We start from the raw sequence: 19,049 nt of genomic DNA, 5'->3' as shown, positions 1-19,049 counted from the left end.
AGGCTGGATGTTCTTCTTCCATAGTTCCTTCAACTATGACATTCTCTGACTATAACAAGGACCCTCCCTCAAGGAGCTCCCAGCCCAGGAGGGACAAATAGATCAAAACACTGACATTTTTCCCATGCCTCCTTTACAGGGCCACTGTGAAAATTACATTACACTATGCACTAACCCAGTGAAAGTGCTTTGTGATTCAAAAAACTAGAGGCAATGATCTCAGCATGTTGTATAGACCACTTTGTAGCAAGTATTTTTCCAGGCTCTCATTAGTTTTCCAAGTATCTTCCTCCCCCAGGAGACTGCAGGGCAAAGGAGCAGGCTTTACTCACCATTGCTAAGAACAGTGTGCTCAAGATTGTTGAGGAAACAATGAATAAGATGAAGCAGGTTGGTCTTAGGGAAGGAAGTGGCTGGATCCATGTGCCAAATGCTTTTCACCTCAACACACATTTTTGTGTTTTTCACAGTACCTAGTTTAGTGTGTCAGTGGAAATTCACAGTGCAAGTTCAATGACTATAAAATGGGGTGGGGGACCGATTTTGGCTAAGGCAAAGAAGGACGAGGAAGCAGGAGGAGGAAGGAGAAAGGCAAAGGAAAAGAGGAGATAGAGCGTTAAAATTTGTAAAATGCTTCTCTCTCCATAGATATCAGTGCCAGCACTTAATTTATCTTGGCATCCTCATATGTTTTTTTTAGAATTTTAAATGAGTGCACTAGGAACTCTAGGTCTGCCGTGGGAGAAGACGCATGGGAAATCTCATGACGACATCATGTTCCAGGAAATCATGCTGTAGTCGCAACAGCAGCGAACAGCTCCATGCCGAAATTCCTTATGGAAAGATGGAGTTTGCTTTGTGTTGTTTTAGGCTCTCTGGCCCAGGAAGCATTATTGGATGGAAACACTAACCCCACCCCCACCCCCACCCCCACTCCACCCAGCTCCCAGTGCTGTCTTGTGGTCAGTGAGGCGCATGCAGTTAGTGCCTCTTAAGAAATGTGGGACAGGGGGCTGTGTGGAGTGCTGCCAAGGGACAGTGGAGGTGCGTCAGCAGGCTCCGTGACAGGTGGCAGAGGCCAGGGGACTGGGGAATCACTTACAGTCACGGAGGTTTCTTTCTCTCCCAGGCTTTGTGCACTGATGGGAATGAGGCAGCCGGCAGCCAAGCCACATAACGGGAGCCTGGAGAAAGACGTCTTGGGCAATTTACACAAGAGTTTCCTTCTTTAAATAACCACACAGTAAGTCAATATCCCTGAGGGCATTTGTTTATTGGCTGCCTTATTACCTTTTTTTTTTTTTTTTTTTTTTTTAACACAAATCTCTTAAAGACACTTCTGTTGGTTTTATATACACTTGCTCAGGCTTGTCTTACTTTGGTAATACTGAAATTCTGCCATTTGGCAGTTAGGACAGAGCCAGCTTTGAATCTGGGAACAAGAGCAGCTCAAGGTCAATGAGACAGCAGGCTTATTTTGTGCACACGTGTCAGTGAGAAACTTGTCAGGAGACAAGTTTGAGGGACTGGATATACAACGTGAGTTCTAGCTGCCAACCCCAGGGCAATAGGCTACTTATAGGGTTTAGGCGGCAGCTACTGGAGAAACTGCAAATTCAGGCTGCCTTATCTTGTATGAAATATGGTGTCTGTGCTGCTTGTAAATTCTGCCCACATGGAGCTAGGCAATGGTGTGCTGCTAAACTGGCTCTTTGGAACTAAAAAATAAGGAGCAGGGCCAGTTTGTAATGTTACCCAATTTTCATGGTGTAAATACTCCAACTATGGCAAGTTTCCAGCTACCAATGGTTTGTGTGCTTGCACAATTCCTGAATATTTAACACCCAGGTCTCTGGCACTGCTATCAGCAGCTCTGGCCCACCATTGGATAAGAAACAAATTTCTGTTTGGCACTTCCAGATCGGCTTTGGATCCACGCACCAGGCTCCACTTCCCCCCGCCAAAAACAAGACTGGCTTCAGCTTTGCCATTCATTAGGCGCATGCTCTTTGGCAAGCACTTAACTTTCCCCAAACCACAGTTGTCTCTTGTGACAGTAAGAGTTCAGAAGATGATACAGTACATGCTGTTTAGAGTTTCTGCCAAGCCACTCTTTGATAACCACACCTTTCTTGTGGTACCATATTTGGATTGGGGTGATTTAATCAGGGATCGACGCTGACCCTGGGGGAGTCCATTCATCAGCTGGCCAGTGGCCAGTCAGATCTCTCCTTTGATTACTTGAATAGAGCAAATTTGAGCTTAGATTGGGGAGTGAAGAGACAGAGACAGAGGAGACCCTGTCCCTCCAGCTGTGCACCTCAATCTGCCTGCTCTTTGACCTGATTGTTCAAATTTATCTTGGAGTCTGGGAGATATCCCAGCTGCTCCAACAAACTCTCTTCTGCACTCAGGCCAGCCTGAGTGGGATTTTGTAAATTACAACCACTAGAGTTTTAAATAAGGCATAAAGGATCCTCAAGACTTTTTTGGACTCTAATATTAAACCAGTGGTCTCAAACTGTGGTCCCTCAACCAGCAGGATTAACTTCGTTTGGTGATTTGTCAGAAATGCCCCACCTCAGGCCCCACAAACTCTATGGACGGGGCCCAGCAATTTTCATTTTTACAAGCCTTCTAGGTGATCTTGATGTGTGCTCATGTTTGACAGCTGCTGCATTACTATTCTAATGTTATATTTTAGTTAAGAAAGACATTTTCAGAAGGACTGATGAGGTTTTTTTTTCTGATTAGTATTTTTAGATTGGAGGACAAAGGTCATTTTTTTTTTTTGTAAAAAAGTTAGTACTTTTTATAAATAACATCTATTTACAACTTGAAAGAAATTACAACAAATTTCCGTTTTAAAATTTTCATGTCAGAGGACCAAGGCTGACATTTCAAAGATGACCCTAAAAGAATACAAGGAGAAGTTGCATGTGAGGAATGAAAATGCCACCCATTAAAAAAAGAAGTGGAAAATAAGCACCAGTACCTAAAATAGTTTCAAAATGGTGAAGGCTGGAAGCAAGCACAGAACAGATGACCCAGATACTGTGTGGTTTTGCATTGGAGAGGATTTCACAAAATGTACCTCAAACATGGAAATGCCTAATAACTTCTGGCATAGGAAATAGCACTAACGATTGATTTATATAAGTCCAGTAAAAAATGAAACAGGAGGGGCGCCTGGGTGGCTCAGTCGGTTAAGCGGCCGACTTCGGCTCAGGTCATGATCTCGAGGTCCGTGAGTTCGAGCCCCGCACCGGGCTCTGTGCTGACAGCTCAGAGCCTGGAGCCTGTTTCAGATTCTGTGTCTCCCTCTCTCTGACCCTCCCCCGTTCATGCTCTGTCTCTCTCTCTGTCTCAAAAATAAAACGTTAAAAAAAAAAACAAAAAACAGGAAACTTGGGCTTAATGTCATCCTGACATATCTATAGTTTTCCCTCTAAGGTTTGGAGAGATACCGGTAGGAATCTTCACTGCAACGTCATCTTAAACAGGCAGTTTGAATGAATAGGGCTCACTTGCACGTTGGTTGTTTGAAAGCAACATTGCTTTCCTGTGAAAAATCATACTGTTGGACAATAGATTGCAGGCTGGACAGTGGAATCCTTCATGCAAGGATACCGCAGTGCTGGTAGTGGTGCAAGGTCCCTGCCAGCTTGGATCCCAGAAGTGACCTGTTCAACTGCGGGGCTGAGGTTAGGGTGGGGAGGTGGGATGGGACCTGGAGGGAGGGGAATCGGGAAAGGCTGGGAGTCCTCTGGTGGAAGGAATGGGGGCTCCCTTTACTGCAGTGTCAACAGTAGGGGGACTATGAGTGGAGGAGGGAGGTTCTGCAGTTGAGTGTCCAAATATGTGAGTTGTCAGCAAGCTGGATAACTGAAAGTTGGGAACTGCCCCTATCTGCCATTGAGTGCCTACTGTAGAGCCAGCCTCTGAAGCAAGATTGAAGGGCACAGTGGTTATGCTTGCTGGCTTTGCAGAAGATGGGTCCTGGTAGGTCCCAATGAGCTCCCTGGTAGGTAGCCTTGGGCTAGGCACTAAGACCTGCCGTGCTTGGTGTCCTCATCTGGAAAATGGAGGTGATGTAATAGTAGTTTTTCCTTACAAGGCTGTTGTGCAAATTGAATGAGATAATGCCTGTGAAGCGCTTAACACACTGAGCCTTTATATTAGATGTTGTCGTCCACAATTAGTCCCCTGAGAGACTTTAGTTAAATGATTCTTACTCTTTTCTGAAAAAGAAAATGACAGATTAGAGTTTAGTTAGAGAGGTTGATTAGCTAAAACATGTAAGAAGTATAAAGAGGACTTTAATGGTTGTGGCAAATTGCACCTACTTTCTCATGTGAGCTGGTGATCCACATCTCTGAATCTTCACAAAAGATCCTGCCACTAGAAAATCTTACTAGGAGTGTGTTCCGCAGGGCTTTAGGAATTCTAGAGAAAATAAATACAGGAAAATTTTCCATAATAATTCATGATGGATAAAGGATGTTTATTATTATAGTGGTTATTTTTTTTTTTCAATATGACCGCTCTTTGAAAGTAATGGGATTTAAAGAAGAAAACAAAACAAAGCAAAAACAAGCCCTGCCTGATAGTGCAGGGACACTGCCTGGATATATTTAGTCATGCATCTTTACTTTTCTGACAGTCCCAACTGCTGAAAATATTCACAAGTGTGATTTTTGCCTTTGTTGCTTTGCTGGGTAAATACAGATAATACACTGCCCTTCTGGGCTTTAAAAATGCTCTGAAAGGCCTAAAAGGTTACAGCTATTTGGCTGTGCCACAGGGTTTCCCAGGGCCCTAGTGATGTGTGGGCAAAGCAATATTGGTTATGTGGCACTCAGTGAGTGTGCTAGCTACTGCCAATGTCATCTAGATGATACTACTGAGACAGGACCTCCCAAGCCACACATGTGTCTGTCCCAAGGATTTGGAACACATCCCTGAGGCTGTGATTATAGGCAGTTTCCTTGGCACCTTTCGCCATTACTCCCCAACTGCCTTATCTTTCAGTCATCCTTCAAAATGCTAGCTTTGAGCAGATGCAGCCCAGTCTGCCTTATTCCCCAGTGTATCACTAGTACTTTTTACAGGGCCTGGGGCACATTAGGGGATCTATCAACATTAAATAGATAATTGACCAGGGTTGGGTATCTAAACTTGCATGGACTCCTACACAAAGTCTAGTCTCAACCTGAGCTCCAAGAAGTTAGGATTAAGAGAAGGATTTGTGGTCACATACTGAGAACACTTAATACCCAGGCAGTAGTGAGGCCAAATATTAGTAACATAGAATACATGGGGATGATGTGTCTTCTTCTCCACCCCATTTCAGGCTGGAAAAGTCATGTGTCTTGACTGTGCTCTGAGCTGAAGGAAATATAGAAAAATTAGCTTACATGTCAAGAAGGCAGATGCATGTCAGTCCTTATTGACACTTTGGAAAACAGGTCTAGGGACCATTTATTCGTCCAACAAATATTTCTTGAGGCCCTACTATGTGCCAGGAATGATTCTAGGCACTGGTGATATATCAGTAACCAAAACAGACAATTTCCTTGTCCTCATGGGTTTCCATTGAAGTGGAGCAAAATAGACAGGAAACAAAGAGGTCAATAGCAAAGGGTGGTGATGGAACTATGATAAAGAGAACTAAAGCAGGCTGAGGGGATGCAGAAAGTCAGGGGGTGCTATTTTAGCTAGGCTGGTCAGAAAAGGGCATCCTGGAGCAGAAACACTATGGACAGAGACGTGAATACAAGGATCATAATAACATCTCAAGAAAGAAGATTCCAGGATGAGGGAAGAGTGAGTGTAAAGAACCTGAAGTAGGGGTGACATTGGCATATTCAAGAAACAGCACGAGGGCCTATCTGGCTGAAGAGTGTGCAAAGGAGAGAGCAGTAAGAAATGAATTCAGCAAGGAAATGGGAGCCAGTTGCTGGAAAACATTTTAGGCCAAGGCCAGGACGTTGGGTTTATTCTAAGTGTGATGAGAGGCTTGTGAGCAGAGAAGTCATCTCCATTTTTAAAGGAGGACTCTGGCTGCCTGTTATGTTGAGAAGAAACACTGGAGACAGAGGGGGAAGCAGGGAGACCAGCTCGGCGGCTATTACAGGAGATCTGGTAAGAATTCGCAGTAGCTTGGATAAGGATGGGAGGGCAGAAGAAATAGTAAATGAAGAAATCTGGGATATGATTTAGAGATTGAGCCAATGGATTGAAGGTAGCATTTGAGAAAAAGAGAAGACCAAGGATGACTTCAAGATTTTTTACCTAATTAAATGGAAGTTTTTCCTGCGATGGGACACACAAGGATTGGGTTTTGCGAAGGGGAAATAAAAGATTTGGTTTGGGATCTGGGATATTATTATAGTGACCTGTTGCTGCATAACAAACCACCCAAGACTTAGTAACTTAAACCTGCAATTATTATTATTTTCCATGTTTCTGTAGGTTACCTGGGCTTAGCTGGAAAACTCGTGATTGTTTTTCTCTGGAATTTGCAGGGAGACATCTGGGGCTCACACATCTGGCTGGCAATTGATGCTGGCCATTCGCTGGCAGCTGCCAATGGCAGTGCCAGCATATGTTGCTTAGTCTCCTTACAGTAGGGCAGTTGGATTGCAAGAGGGAATACCCCTAACCGTTGCATTCCAAAAGAGCCAGGTAGAAGTTCCAAGGATTCTTATAACTAGCTTTACAAGCACCCAAATGTTACTTCTGCTGTGTTTTACTGGTTAAGCAAACCACTAAGTCCAGCCTGTATTCAAGGGAAGGGGAGTAGGACTTAACCTCTTGATCTGAGGAGCAGCGCACACGTATAGGGAGGGAAGGTGTGATTGGCAGTCATCTTTGGACACCATCTATCACTGACACTCTGAGATGTGTATTGATATTCAAGTCTGGAACTCAGGAAGAGACTGGGTCTCCAGAAATTGGGCAGGAAATTTCTTCTCAGAGATTTTTGGTTAGATTGTTAGACCTGATATAGTTAAATTAGAATTTGCTCTCCTGCTTTTTCTTTAAAAAAGTGATCTAGCTGGAACTATGTTATTCTTTTACACGTGCCTGTGGTAGCTAATAAATGAACTGCATTCTTTTTAAAATCATCATTATTAATTACTTAACACAACGTCTGATACTGTAGACACTTAATCATTATTAACAGCTATTACACTGGTGTACTTCCTTATTCACATTATTTCTAAACTGAATAGGTGTCCTATGCTACATCTCTGTGGCATGCATTTGTCCAGCTATATTCATGTTGGGTTGATTGTTCCTGATATTATAAAACATTTCAGACCCATTCTTCCTTCTGACCCCATTATTAATGTATGTACCTTTTCTCAGCCTAGAGTCTTCAGACGTATTTCCCGAGTCCACAAAACCTATAAGATTAAACTTTTCTGGATTTTCACACGTATGATAATCTTAAAGTAATCTGAGCACATTCTAGAATTCCAAGACTACCTCCTTTTATTGAAGTACTCCATGCAATTTCATAGGGACATTTGCATTTAACATATGGTCATGTTAGTACCAAGTAAAGCCAAATTACTATACAATACACACTCTAAGGTTTTTGCACTCATTCCATAGAGAAAGGTTTAGTGGTCCATATCATTGGCATATGAAACTATAAAAACCTTAGACCTGGCCATTAGTACATATTCACAGAGTCATTGGCTATATTGTGAAATCTTATCATTAAATTACCAATGGTTAGATTGTAAATGCAGTAGTGAAAAACAAAGAATTTTTGTTTTCAAACAGTATATTTTTCAAACAGTATATTTTCATTTCAGTATCATATTTTGAAATCTGACGGGGCACCTGGGTGGCTCAGTCAATTAAGAGTTGGACTCTTGATTTCGGCTTAGATCATGATGTAACGGTTCATGCGATGGAGCCCTGCATGGACCTCTGTACTGACAATAAGTAGCCTGCTTGGGATTCTCTCTCTCTCTCTCTCTCTCTCTGCCTCTCCCCCACTTACAAGTGCATGCACTCACACTCTTTCCCTCCCTCTTAAAATAAATAAATTTTATATATATATAATTCAGAAGTGTGCTAATGATAATGGATAAAGGATTTTAAAAATGCTTATTTTTAAAAACGATAAGAAAAAAAGATAACAATAATGGTCCAGCTTTGCAACAAGTGAAATGAAACACATCAATGCAAGCATCAGCAATTTAGTGGCAGCAAATAACATCATTCATTACTCTAATGTTGATAATTTACATTTTATTGGTTTTGTAGCTTAGTTTGTATTTAATTTGTAAACTTGATTTAGTTTTAGATTTGCATAACATCTATGAGCATAAGGCAGTTACACTTCACTCATCTTAAAGAAACATAATTAAAATGATTTAAGTCAATGCTGATGATTTGTATATTTGTTTCCTTCAAAGTCTTGCTTCATTACTCATGTTTGAGAAATACTGACTTTGTGAATAAACTTCTATAAATCTAAGAAATAGTCACATCATATTCTAGAAGGAAAGTAAAGAAAAAAATCACTATAGGGCTCATTTTTTCTTCTTCTCAGAGATGTTTATAGGCTTATAAAATTCTGGTTCCAGTTGTTTTTTTTTGTTTGTTTGTTTGTTTGTTTTTGCTGTTTGTTTTTTAAACATTTTCTGTTTGTTTTGCCTGTGTGGAACATAGGAGAAATTTCTACATGTATCTCTAGGCCTGCTTTCTGGTTTTCTAGAGAAATTTGCTCTGATTATATCAATCTACTTTCAGTTTCAGAAACATACCAAGCTCTTTGTGACCTCAGCACCATTGTACTTGCTGTGTCTTCTGTTCCAGCTAGAGCACTTTCCCTTGGCTTTTTGCATGGCTCATCCTTTTAAATCTTTAAGTCTTTGCTTAAATTTTCCTTCCTCAGGATGCCCTTCCATGATCACCTCTGTTTAAAGGAGTCTCCTCTTATTTTCTGTCACCACCTTATTCATTTCCCTCATAGTACTTATAAGATCTCTCATGAATTAAGATGTTTTACTTGGAGCACCTGGGTGGCTCAGTCAGTTCAGTGTCTGACTGTGGCTCAGGTCGTGATCTCATGGTATATGAGTTCAAGCCCTCCATCGGGCTCTCTGCTGTCAGCACAGAACCTGCTTCAGATCCTCTGTCCCCCTCTTTCTCTGCCCCTCCCCCATTTACGCTCTCTCTCTCTCTCTCTCTCAAAAATAAATATATATTAAAAAAAATGTTTTACTTGCCCACTGCCTGCCTCTCCCATCAGACTCTAAGAGGGAATGCTGCATATCTGTCTTTTTGACTATTGTAGCATTGAGCACAGTCTGTGGCACACATAGGGACCCAATAAGCATTTACTAAATTTGGAAATATGCTAATCACTGCTTTTATGACTTCATGTATTCCTGGAAACCTGTCATCTAGGAAGCCAGGGTGAAAGTACCGATGACTTCTCAATGGTGAAAAATACCCAGTGAGTGAATTAAAGAATCCAGTAGAAGGTCTAGGTGTATTGGTTGAGCTGAGTGGTGCAAAGCAACCAAACCTAGGGATCAACTTCCCAATAGAGGCAGCTTTGCTCACTGAGCTGCAAATACCCAATTGTTCTCCTGATTCCCATGATTTGCCGGCCCTCATGGTTTGATGAGGGGGTAAGAGGGGAAAAAAATGACCCTTTAAGGCCCTGTCCTATCAGACCATGCCAAAATGAGTACCTTAGTCAGGATAAGGACTATGCAAGTTGATACCCAATTGATGGATTCAGTGATCAAAATAACGACTAGCTTCCAAGCCTTGGATTTTATCCACTTGTCTTTGAACTCTGATGAATTATGTATCAGATAATTACCACTTTTCATTATCTTGAATATGCACATTTCCCCCACCTTGTAATATTTCTGAAGTCAAGATGCATCTTAATAATTTATATCATGTCATGATTTACTTGGCAGCCTTTTTATTTTTTAAATAATATATAGAACAATGTACATCTTACAATTCATGGAACTTTGGAGTCACTAAAATAAGTAACCCTCTCTCTCTCTCCTTTTTTTTTTTTTTTTTTTGGTGACAATTGGTTAATAGCAATTGGTTAAATGAAGGCTCTTACTAGTGCTTTTCTAGGAACCAGCCATGGTAGAAGCATTTCAGCAAAGAGGGTTTACCAACAATTCCTGTGCCACCATGATTATTTTCCAACCAAGGAGTAGGTTCTGTTTTTCCTTCACTTGAGTCTAGGTCAATAATATGATTTACTTTGATCAACAGAATGTGGGGGAGTTGACACTGTGTGACTTACGGGTTATGACAGGACTTCCATTTCCTTTGAAGAGCCAGCCATGTCAGTGTACATACAACTACTAATACCCCCCAGCCATCAGCCAACCCAAGTGCCCTAACCACATGAATAAGGCCATCTTGGATCTTCTAGCTCCATGTGATCTGCCTCAGACAACACTTTGAACCATCCCCACGGAGCCTGGTCTGAATTCCTAATCCATAGAATCATGAAAAAGAACATGGTTTTTGTTTGAGTTCTCTAAAGTTGAGAGTGTTTTGTTACATGGTAATCGATAACTGGGACAGCAACTGAGTTAGGACTTAAGTCCTATAAACTATTTTCTCAATTTCCCCCAGTTTGGAAGAAACTCTCCTCCTCAAATGAAGAAATACTCTTCAATGATATGAGCCTTAGAAAAATTGCCCATGTTTTCCCCAGATCATATTTCCCAGCACTAACAAAAAAAAAAATCCATGAAGTACTATGAGAAGACACAGTTCAAAAACAAATTGTGCTGGAATCATCATGTCCTCAAATCACCTTTCCATTCACAATTTTTTCTACTCCATGTGATGCTTCATTGAGTATGTGGAGTTCCTAAAAGATGTTTTCCTGCATAGCCTAATGTATAATTCCCTGCATAATCACCAGAGAATCACCTCTAAAAATGTCTAATACTTCAATATAAAAAATGATTGCCTAGTCATGGCAATTCCGTAAGAGAACAATCTTTGAATGACGACTGTTGTTTAAGACCATGATTAGTCAGAGATAATGATCTGGATCTGACAAACCTCAGAACTACTAGGGCACAAGGCATGTGCCCCAAAGCAACAATTGGAGGGAATAGTGGAGGCAGATCTCCTGAGAACTGCCACTCAGAACAGCCATCCCTGCTGACCAAGCAGGATATCCTCAGTGTGTGCAGCAGTTTCTCAATAGGAAGTGTGAACATTAGGAACATTGCAAAAGGCAGGGCAATAATTCTGAAAGATTAATATCCGGTGAGGTGTGAAAGGAAAACGTAAGCTACTTACTTTGCAGTAACAGCCTCAGAATGGAAAGCTATTTTGGTAGCCAAATGTTGGAAAGTTAACATTAACCAAATAAAACCATGGGGTCATAAAGCCAGGAATGTGCATGAATTCATAAGTCCGGTTTTCCTAAGCTTATTTGCTCTTCCAGAAGAAATTTTCCTCTATTGCTCCATGAAATATGATCATGTGTATGTTTACACTTTAAAATAAACCACATTATCTCTTATGGTCCTATTATTCCTATTCCATAGCTTAATCCATGTATGCAATCCAATTGCTTTAACATTTCTTTAAATGTAAACATAATACTTTCTCCTTTGTGTCTGCCTCACCTTCTTAATGGGACACTAAAATTGAGAATGCAGGGCACCTGGGTGCCTCTGTCAGTTAAGCGTCCAACTCCTGATTTCCTTTCAGGTTATGATCTTATGGTTCCTGAGGTCAAGCCCCATGTTGGACTCTGCAATGACAACACAGAGCCTGCTTGGGATTCATTCTCTCTCTCTCTCTCTCTCTCTCTCTCTCTCTCTCTCTCTCTCTCTCTCTCAAGAGAAATAAACATTTTAAAAACTTGAGAATGAAATATCTCCTGCAGCCTTTGACTGGCACATGAGGACTTCTCTGGGATCTAGCAGGGGCAATAAAACCTTCCGTGAGTCCAAATGAATCTGTTGTCCCAGAAAACCTAGGCAGTCATTCTGTTCCATATGGAATATGTCTGGACATCAATCTACTGATGGATGCAGTCAAGACAAGGATCAATACTATCCCTATTATGATTTACTGGAGACTCAACTTTATTTTAGATTACTATATAACATCCAGGAGAGATATTAACCCAGAGAAAACTATGGAATGGAATCATTACCAAGAAAAAGCAAACCACAAAGGAAAGGAGACTGTGGTCGCAGAAGATTTAAGCCTGACAGATACTACCATGAATTCAATGATCTGCAATGAGACAGAAAGAAAGTGTCCTTTTTCCTAACAAGGGCAAAAGCCTACTCTCATTTTGTGGTTGTTGGAAAAGTACACTGACACTCAGTTGGCAACACCCCGCTGAGGCCTCCAGCTTTTTCTCTGGACCCCATCAACATTCCTGAGATAACAATGTCAGATATTATAGGCCATGCATTAAGAATCCGCATTTGAAGCTGGAAAACTGCTATTGGTTTTTCTGCAAATAAATCTAGAAAAAACGTCTTATGCTCTTTTCTAATAAAAGGAGGGGGTGAGGAATTCACATGAACTCAAAGAGCCAAAATTGAGTTTCCTGGGACATGACTCTTCTCTCTTGACAAGAATAATTTAAAGTAGCTTTGGGGGTGGGAGTGTGAGATGTCCTTATAACCTCTCCCCAGTCTCCAACATTTACCCTCACAGTGCCTGAGTGTTTTCATTTCTCTTTGTGACACTCTACTGAAGGATTATCAACTAAGCCTACTTCTAAAGATACAAATGGCCTTGGCAAAGAGTGAAGCAGTAGAAATGCTGATTTCACCCAAGGGCTAAGCACAGAGAACTGGGACCAGGCAGGGCTCCGGAAATGTGTTTGTGAATTTGAACTTGAAACTTGAAGGTTGAATGTATATAAGATAGATTTTGTTGGGACTCCCAGGTGAGGCACCAGAGTTTAGCTAGTGAGGCTAAGGAGAGGGGCAGCTGTAGTGGGGGAATGACTATTGGGAAATCACGGACCTGAGTGACATAGGACAAGGACAGTGGGAAACACTGTGCATTCAGAGGGAGAGGCTTTGCAAGGTGGTAAAGCATGTAAAAGTTGTGGAAGGGGGCCTTTCAAGGTCAGTATCATCTAGGGTTAGCCATATTTTCAATAAGGGATGAGGGAGAGCTACTCATCCTCCTTCTTCTTCCTCCCTCTTTTGGTTCCCAGGGTCTAAGACTTAGGCTAGGACTATTGATCCCAAGACTTAACTTCATGGTGAACTTCTTCAGTCTTCTTGGCATCTGTGGACTGGTTTCTTCAAACTCAGTCATCCTTGTTAACCATGTTATATGGCACGATATTCTGCAAACCACTGGCTTAGAGAGACAACTCATGGGCTGCTTTTAAGGTGATATTGTCTGTACCTCAGCTAAGATTTGCAAGGGTCAGTCTTCTGTTACTACACTCTGAGTTTATTAGGCTCAAGCTCCCTTTGTCAGCCTGAAGAACCACAATTTGCTAATGAGGGTTGGGCTTGAAACAGTTGGGCAATGAACCAGTTTCCTTTATCTTCCTTTGCATTGACAATGGTCATCATGATTCATATGACATAGTTCCTCGAAAGACCAAAAAAAAAAAAAAAAAAAGATGCAAAACAAAATTCACAAAATACTTCCTACTGCCTATGGCTTATAGATACATATTTTCATATCATTTTTAAGTGCATAGTTAAGAGTGTTTGGGTCTTCAGAGTTGGAGGCGTTAGAAAAAACTATTTCTGATAACCGAATATAGGTAATTGAACTGTATTTGTTTCTAATTTATCTTTTCTTTAGTTAACTTTCTCACTGCAAACAAGCTAAAAGGTAGTGAGTTTTAGCACAAAGTTGACTTCTTAAACATAGAAGTAAAGAGTTAAGGCTTTGTAAGGATGTACATGACACAGACAAATTAAAAACAAATTATATTATGGATTAAAACCCTGATGTTTGAATCTCCTTTGTAACAGTATAGTTAAAAGAAGAGGTCCAATCAGGATGTAGTAAGATGATAAAATTACTAAACTAAACTAGTGTGGTTTTCAAAGTGTGGCCAGGGGACCCCTGGGGAGCCCTGAATTCTTTTCAGGAAACCCACAGAGTCCTGCCTTTTCCAACTACGTATCTGTGTAAGGCTGGATTTTCATCATATACTTCAGCTAAAACAGCACAACTGACAGATTGAATGCAGAAATAGATAAGAGATTCTACCTGTCTTCTCTGAAGCCAGACACTAAATAAATTTCCAAAAATATGACACAATGAAGTGTTTTTGCTACGTTTTTGAGGAAGAAAATATAATTAATTTTCATGAAAAATAGGCCATTTATGTTAACATGTACTGGGTAGTTATTACATTAAATCAATGAATATATATTGAAAAAATTTCTTTGCTTTAATTTCTAGCATTGTCAATGTTAATCAATATAAACTATATAAGCAGAAGGTCTTTAAGGGCCTCAATAATTTTTAAGAGTGGAAAAGAATCCTGACTGTAAAACAGTTGAGAATTGCTCCACAAATCCTGGCTTCTTTTCCTCAACCTAATTCTCTAAACTCTGTAACCATCTAAAGCCTGTTTCTTTAGCTTAAGCTGGTTACCACCTTTACTCCCTTCTCAATTTCCCTCCAACAGTATGCTCATATGCAAGGGTAATATAAAAATATTTAGCAACTGGTATGGCATGGAAACCCATCAATTAAAACATTCGCAGAACCACTAAGCAAAGATCATGTCTGAAAGCAACAGGTTTAGTCCCTCTGTCTCTGAGCTTCTCTGCCCTTTCACTTGTAAATCCCATCTGCCTGTGGCAATGTGAGAATTCCCTCTCCCACCCAAAAGACTGTCTTGCTCACAAGTGAATCCTCTCACTTAGTGTGGCACCTGGTACATTGTCAGGGCTCCACTGGAAACTCTATCTGAGCCCACACTTACCTGTCTTGAGTGTAAACCCCTCCCCTTCACCTAGCAGTGTCCCTCCAACCAGTCTAGAAGAACATAGCGTTTCCCTGCAATGACACAAAAGGAAAAGGTCACCAACCACTTTCATCACCATCCTGATTTGCTGCTAGGAGATGGAGCTTCAGGTGGTCTAATATTATGCAATGTCTTGAACACCTGGAGAAGATTTGTTTAGCCTTAGAGAATGGGCGCAATGCCTCAGAGACCTTAGTTTAACCAAGCCATTTAATCCACTCTAGTTAAAACCTCTTAGCACGTTACACAGTGGGCAGCAGAGTGAGCTTCTCAAGAGAAATGAATGGAATGTATTTAGATGTCTTTTTTTGGAGGGATGAGATTACGAGAATTGGGAAAACCAGATGCAGGGGATTTCCAAAGGTCTGAGGCCAAGCTGATGACTGCCAACTCTGCACACTTAGATGGAGTTCTCCTAGGACGTGTACTTCCTCATGCACTTGTCCTTTCCCTCTGATTTGCTGTTAAGGATTGAACTGTGCCTTCTCAAATTCATATGTTGAAGTCTTAACCCCCAGTACCTCAGAGTGGGACCTTGTTTGGAAACAGGGTCTTTACAGAGGTAACCAAGTTAAAGTGAAGTCATTATGATGGGTGCTAGCCCCATATGACTGGTGTCCTTGCCAAAAGGGGAAGTTTGGACACAAATACATACAGAGGTAAGACAGTGTGAAGATACAGGGAGAACAACTTGCGAATATGAAGACAGACGTGTCTAAGCCAATGAGAGAGGCCTGGAACATGGCCTACCCTCACAGCCCTCAGAAGGAACCACTCTTGATCCCAGACTTCTCACACCCAGAACTGTGAGAAAATAAATTTCTGTTGCTTACAGCACCCCGTTTGTGGTACTTTGTTACAGCAGCCATAACAAACTTGCCTCTGGGTTCCCAAATCACAGCCCCATTCTTTCCTCAGGGGAAGAATTCTAAGGAGTTCTTTATTTGAATAAAGTGAGGTATAGAAAAATAAGGAGCAGTTCCTTTTAACAAATCCCTCAGCCACACATGGCTTGTGAGATTGGCCTCTTCCTCCACCTCCAGGGCTTCAACAATAAATGAGTGGAAGTGTTGGGCCCCCTGAGTGGTAGGAACCAGAGTGCGGCCTGGCATTCATGGAAGCCAGGCCCCTGCAGCCTCAACACAGCCCTCATTTGGGGATGCCCTTCTCAGGGACTTCTCCTTCTGCTCTTCAGCCTTGCTAGAGCTGACCCCAAAAAGTATTGGCCCCATGCATCTTGTTCCATCAACATCAACTCTAATCTGCAATCTTGTGAAGCTATTCAGGGTTTTGATGTTGCTACTGACCTTGACATGGCCCAGTCCAAACTCATCCTCTTCAGCTGTTCTCACACCCTCTTCTGTTCTTCACTTCCCCAATGTCCTCACTCTTCTCATGACATGCTGACCAGAGAGTCATCTTTGGCCACTCTCTGTGTTCCTTCTGCTACATCTGCTCTGTTGCCAAATCTTGTACATTGCTCTTTACAATTTCCTCTCACTCTGCCTTTCCTGGCATGTCCATTACCAGCAGCCTCGGTCAGGCCATTCATGCCCCATGGATGAAATTGGGATACCGTCTGACATTGTCCACTGTTTGGACACCAGGGATATTTTGACTTGGGAGCATCTAGTAAAGGATAGGGTAAAAGATATGGGGAGGTCTAAGAAGGGGTGAGGTGAGAGTCAAGGATGGGTTGTTGGTTAGGGACCAGATAAGGCTAATGGGCGGGGGAGTGGAGGGGAGGGGTGGGGTGAAGTCATCTAGTGCACAGATTTCATGGTACTAAAAAGAAGCTGAAAGTTTAATGGTTTGTTTTTAGGGGATTAAAAGTTGATATGAATGTTAAAATGTCAACAACTACCACAGAATGTCAACATCAGAATGTCACAGATCATTGCAGATGCCTCCATCTGGTTGCTTGAATTTCTTTCCTCTAATGCTGTACATACTACCGCCATACTTAAATACGTAATTTTGGTTAAATGTATTATTTCAGGTATTCACAAAGTCAACAATTTACAGAGTATACTTCTCAATGTTGAGATTTGGTAGGAAACAAGATTGACTGAGTCCTTGTTATTTTCCTATCATCCTCTCCAACAACTCCTGCTCCAAATAATATTTTTAAGCTGATTCTTAAAGAGTTATTCACCTAATATATGTGTGCACATACATGCATACATACATATATATGAAGATACATATGGCAAATATATTGCTAAAGCTCCAGATACAGACTTCTGATTCATTTACTATCACTGAAATGAATATACTAAAGAGTAAAGATACTCAGTGAGGGAACTCATACAAATAGTATTATTTTCCTTTGAATGCTTTTTCATTTATAGGATAAAACGGGAAAAATATGGGGACATTTTTTAAATTGTAGGAATTATCCCCTCCGTCATCCCATACTTCTGTCTTCATCATTTTCCTCCTTCCAATGTTCAGCTTGGGAACTTTTAAGCTTTGCTTTTCGAAGTTCATGTGAGGAGGTCAAGCTTTGTTGCTGGGTTTGGTATTCTTCTGACTCCCAAAAGTTGTAATATAAATAGCTTCCGGTTTTAATTTTGAAAGACAAAGAAGTAAGCTGTTGCTTCCATCCTTCTCCCAACTCCCCTGTTCAGATAGTCAAAGCACCAAAGGTGCAGGCAGTGCCTCTTCTTCTCTCATCCGTATGCAAGAGAACTTTCTCTCCATTTTTTTCTCTCCAATAATAACTCCGAGTTTTTGGAGAAGTCGATCAGTTCAAAAATGACATTAAAAAGAGTCATCACACAGTGTGGTCAGATATGATGAATTATAACAAAGTGCTGGGTATTTTCTGGATTGAAACCAACTAAGGCTAAAGTTCAGTTTGTCCTGGGCAAGCATGAAGCTGAGTGCCCATCTGTGATTAGGGGCTTGATTCATCATGAGCCGAGCCTCCTCTCGCCCAACCGCTTGCTTGCTCAGATTTGGCGAGGGTCCAGGGGAGGAAGTGGGGAGAGGAAACCAGAAAATACCGTTTTTGTTCTCAAGTCTCCTGAAGGGATAAGACTTGTCTGGACTTGTTTGCAAACTTTTGGAGAAAAACCTCACATCTGACAAATGGAGAGTTTCCGGTTATAGAAGCAGGAATTTATCTAGGTTCTCCCTGGGGTCATGGGCAGGAGGGGAAGAGAAAGAGACACCTTTGGTGAAGGTGTCTATTTACACAAACATGGAAAGACGTGGGGTAGAAAGATGGGTCCCAGAGAATTAATTCTTGTCCCAGAAAGCTGGACATCTGCCTTCTCTTAGTGCCCTTGGGCCTGATGTGCAAGTGTGCACGAGTAAGCCATTCTGGCCATGTGGTTTTAAAGTCAATGTTTGTTGAGTGAGGTACTGAGGTGCCTGGTCCTGAACTGTGCATTTTGCAGGCACTGTCTGGGTTAGTCCCCTTAGGACACAGTGACTCTTTGGCCCCAGTTGGCAGAGGAGAAGACTGAGACCCAGAAAAGTTTCAAAAGTGCGCCCAAAGTCACATATCTTGTCTCTTCACACCCTAGAACTTAAGCACCACAGCAACCTCCTCAGTGCTGTCACTAGTTTTGTTTTATGCTTTCTCAAAATTGTCTGTACTATAGAGATTGTGCACATAAAGCCTCCTATATGCCATTTATTCAAAATTCAGTGAGCCTTTCCCGAGAATTATTAGATGCCAGGTTTGTGCGAAGTGGAGATGAAAATATATTGCCACTGCCCTGAAATAGCTCATCCTCATTCATTCATTCATTCATTCACTCATCTATTTGGCAAACTTTTCCCAAGCATCTCCCAGGCACCGTACTAGCTGCTGGAAATAAAAAACAAAAAAAACACACTGTGTTTGGTGTTCATAGTGATAATAACAATACTGATAATAATGGCTGACATTTACTGAGCACCTGATGCATGCCCCCCACTGCTCTGAGCACTTTGTATCTATTCACTCCATCAATCCTCATCACAAATCTGTGAGACGGGTACTATCATCTTCATTTTACAAATGAGGAAACTGCGACATAGAAAGATT

At 41.4% G+C, this 19,049-nt stretch overlaps 1 long non-coding RNA gene across 1 annotated transcript in view; it reads left to right on the top strand.

The window, feature by feature from the left end:
- Window positions 1–19,049, top strand: part of LOC122233980 — a 53,953-nt gene that overhangs the window by 11,263 nt on the left and 23,641 nt on the right. The window contains exon 2 of the long non-coding RNA XR_006211661.1: window positions 1,130–1,243. This is a non-coding gene — a long non-coding RNA (uncharacterized LOC122233980). The remainder of the gene's footprint in view (window positions 1–1,129; window positions 1,244–19,049) is intronic.

This window comes from Panthera tigris, chromosome A2 (genome assembly GCF_018350195.1).
Source record: "Panthera tigris isolate Pti1 chromosome A2, P.tigris_Pti1_mat1.1, whole genome shotgun sequence".
NCBI lineage: Eukaryota > Metazoa > Chordata > Mammalia > Carnivora > Felidae > Panthera > Panthera tigris.
The sequence above is the reverse complement of the archived record's forward strand: the minus strand, read 5'-3'. Positions and strand labels throughout refer to the sequence as shown.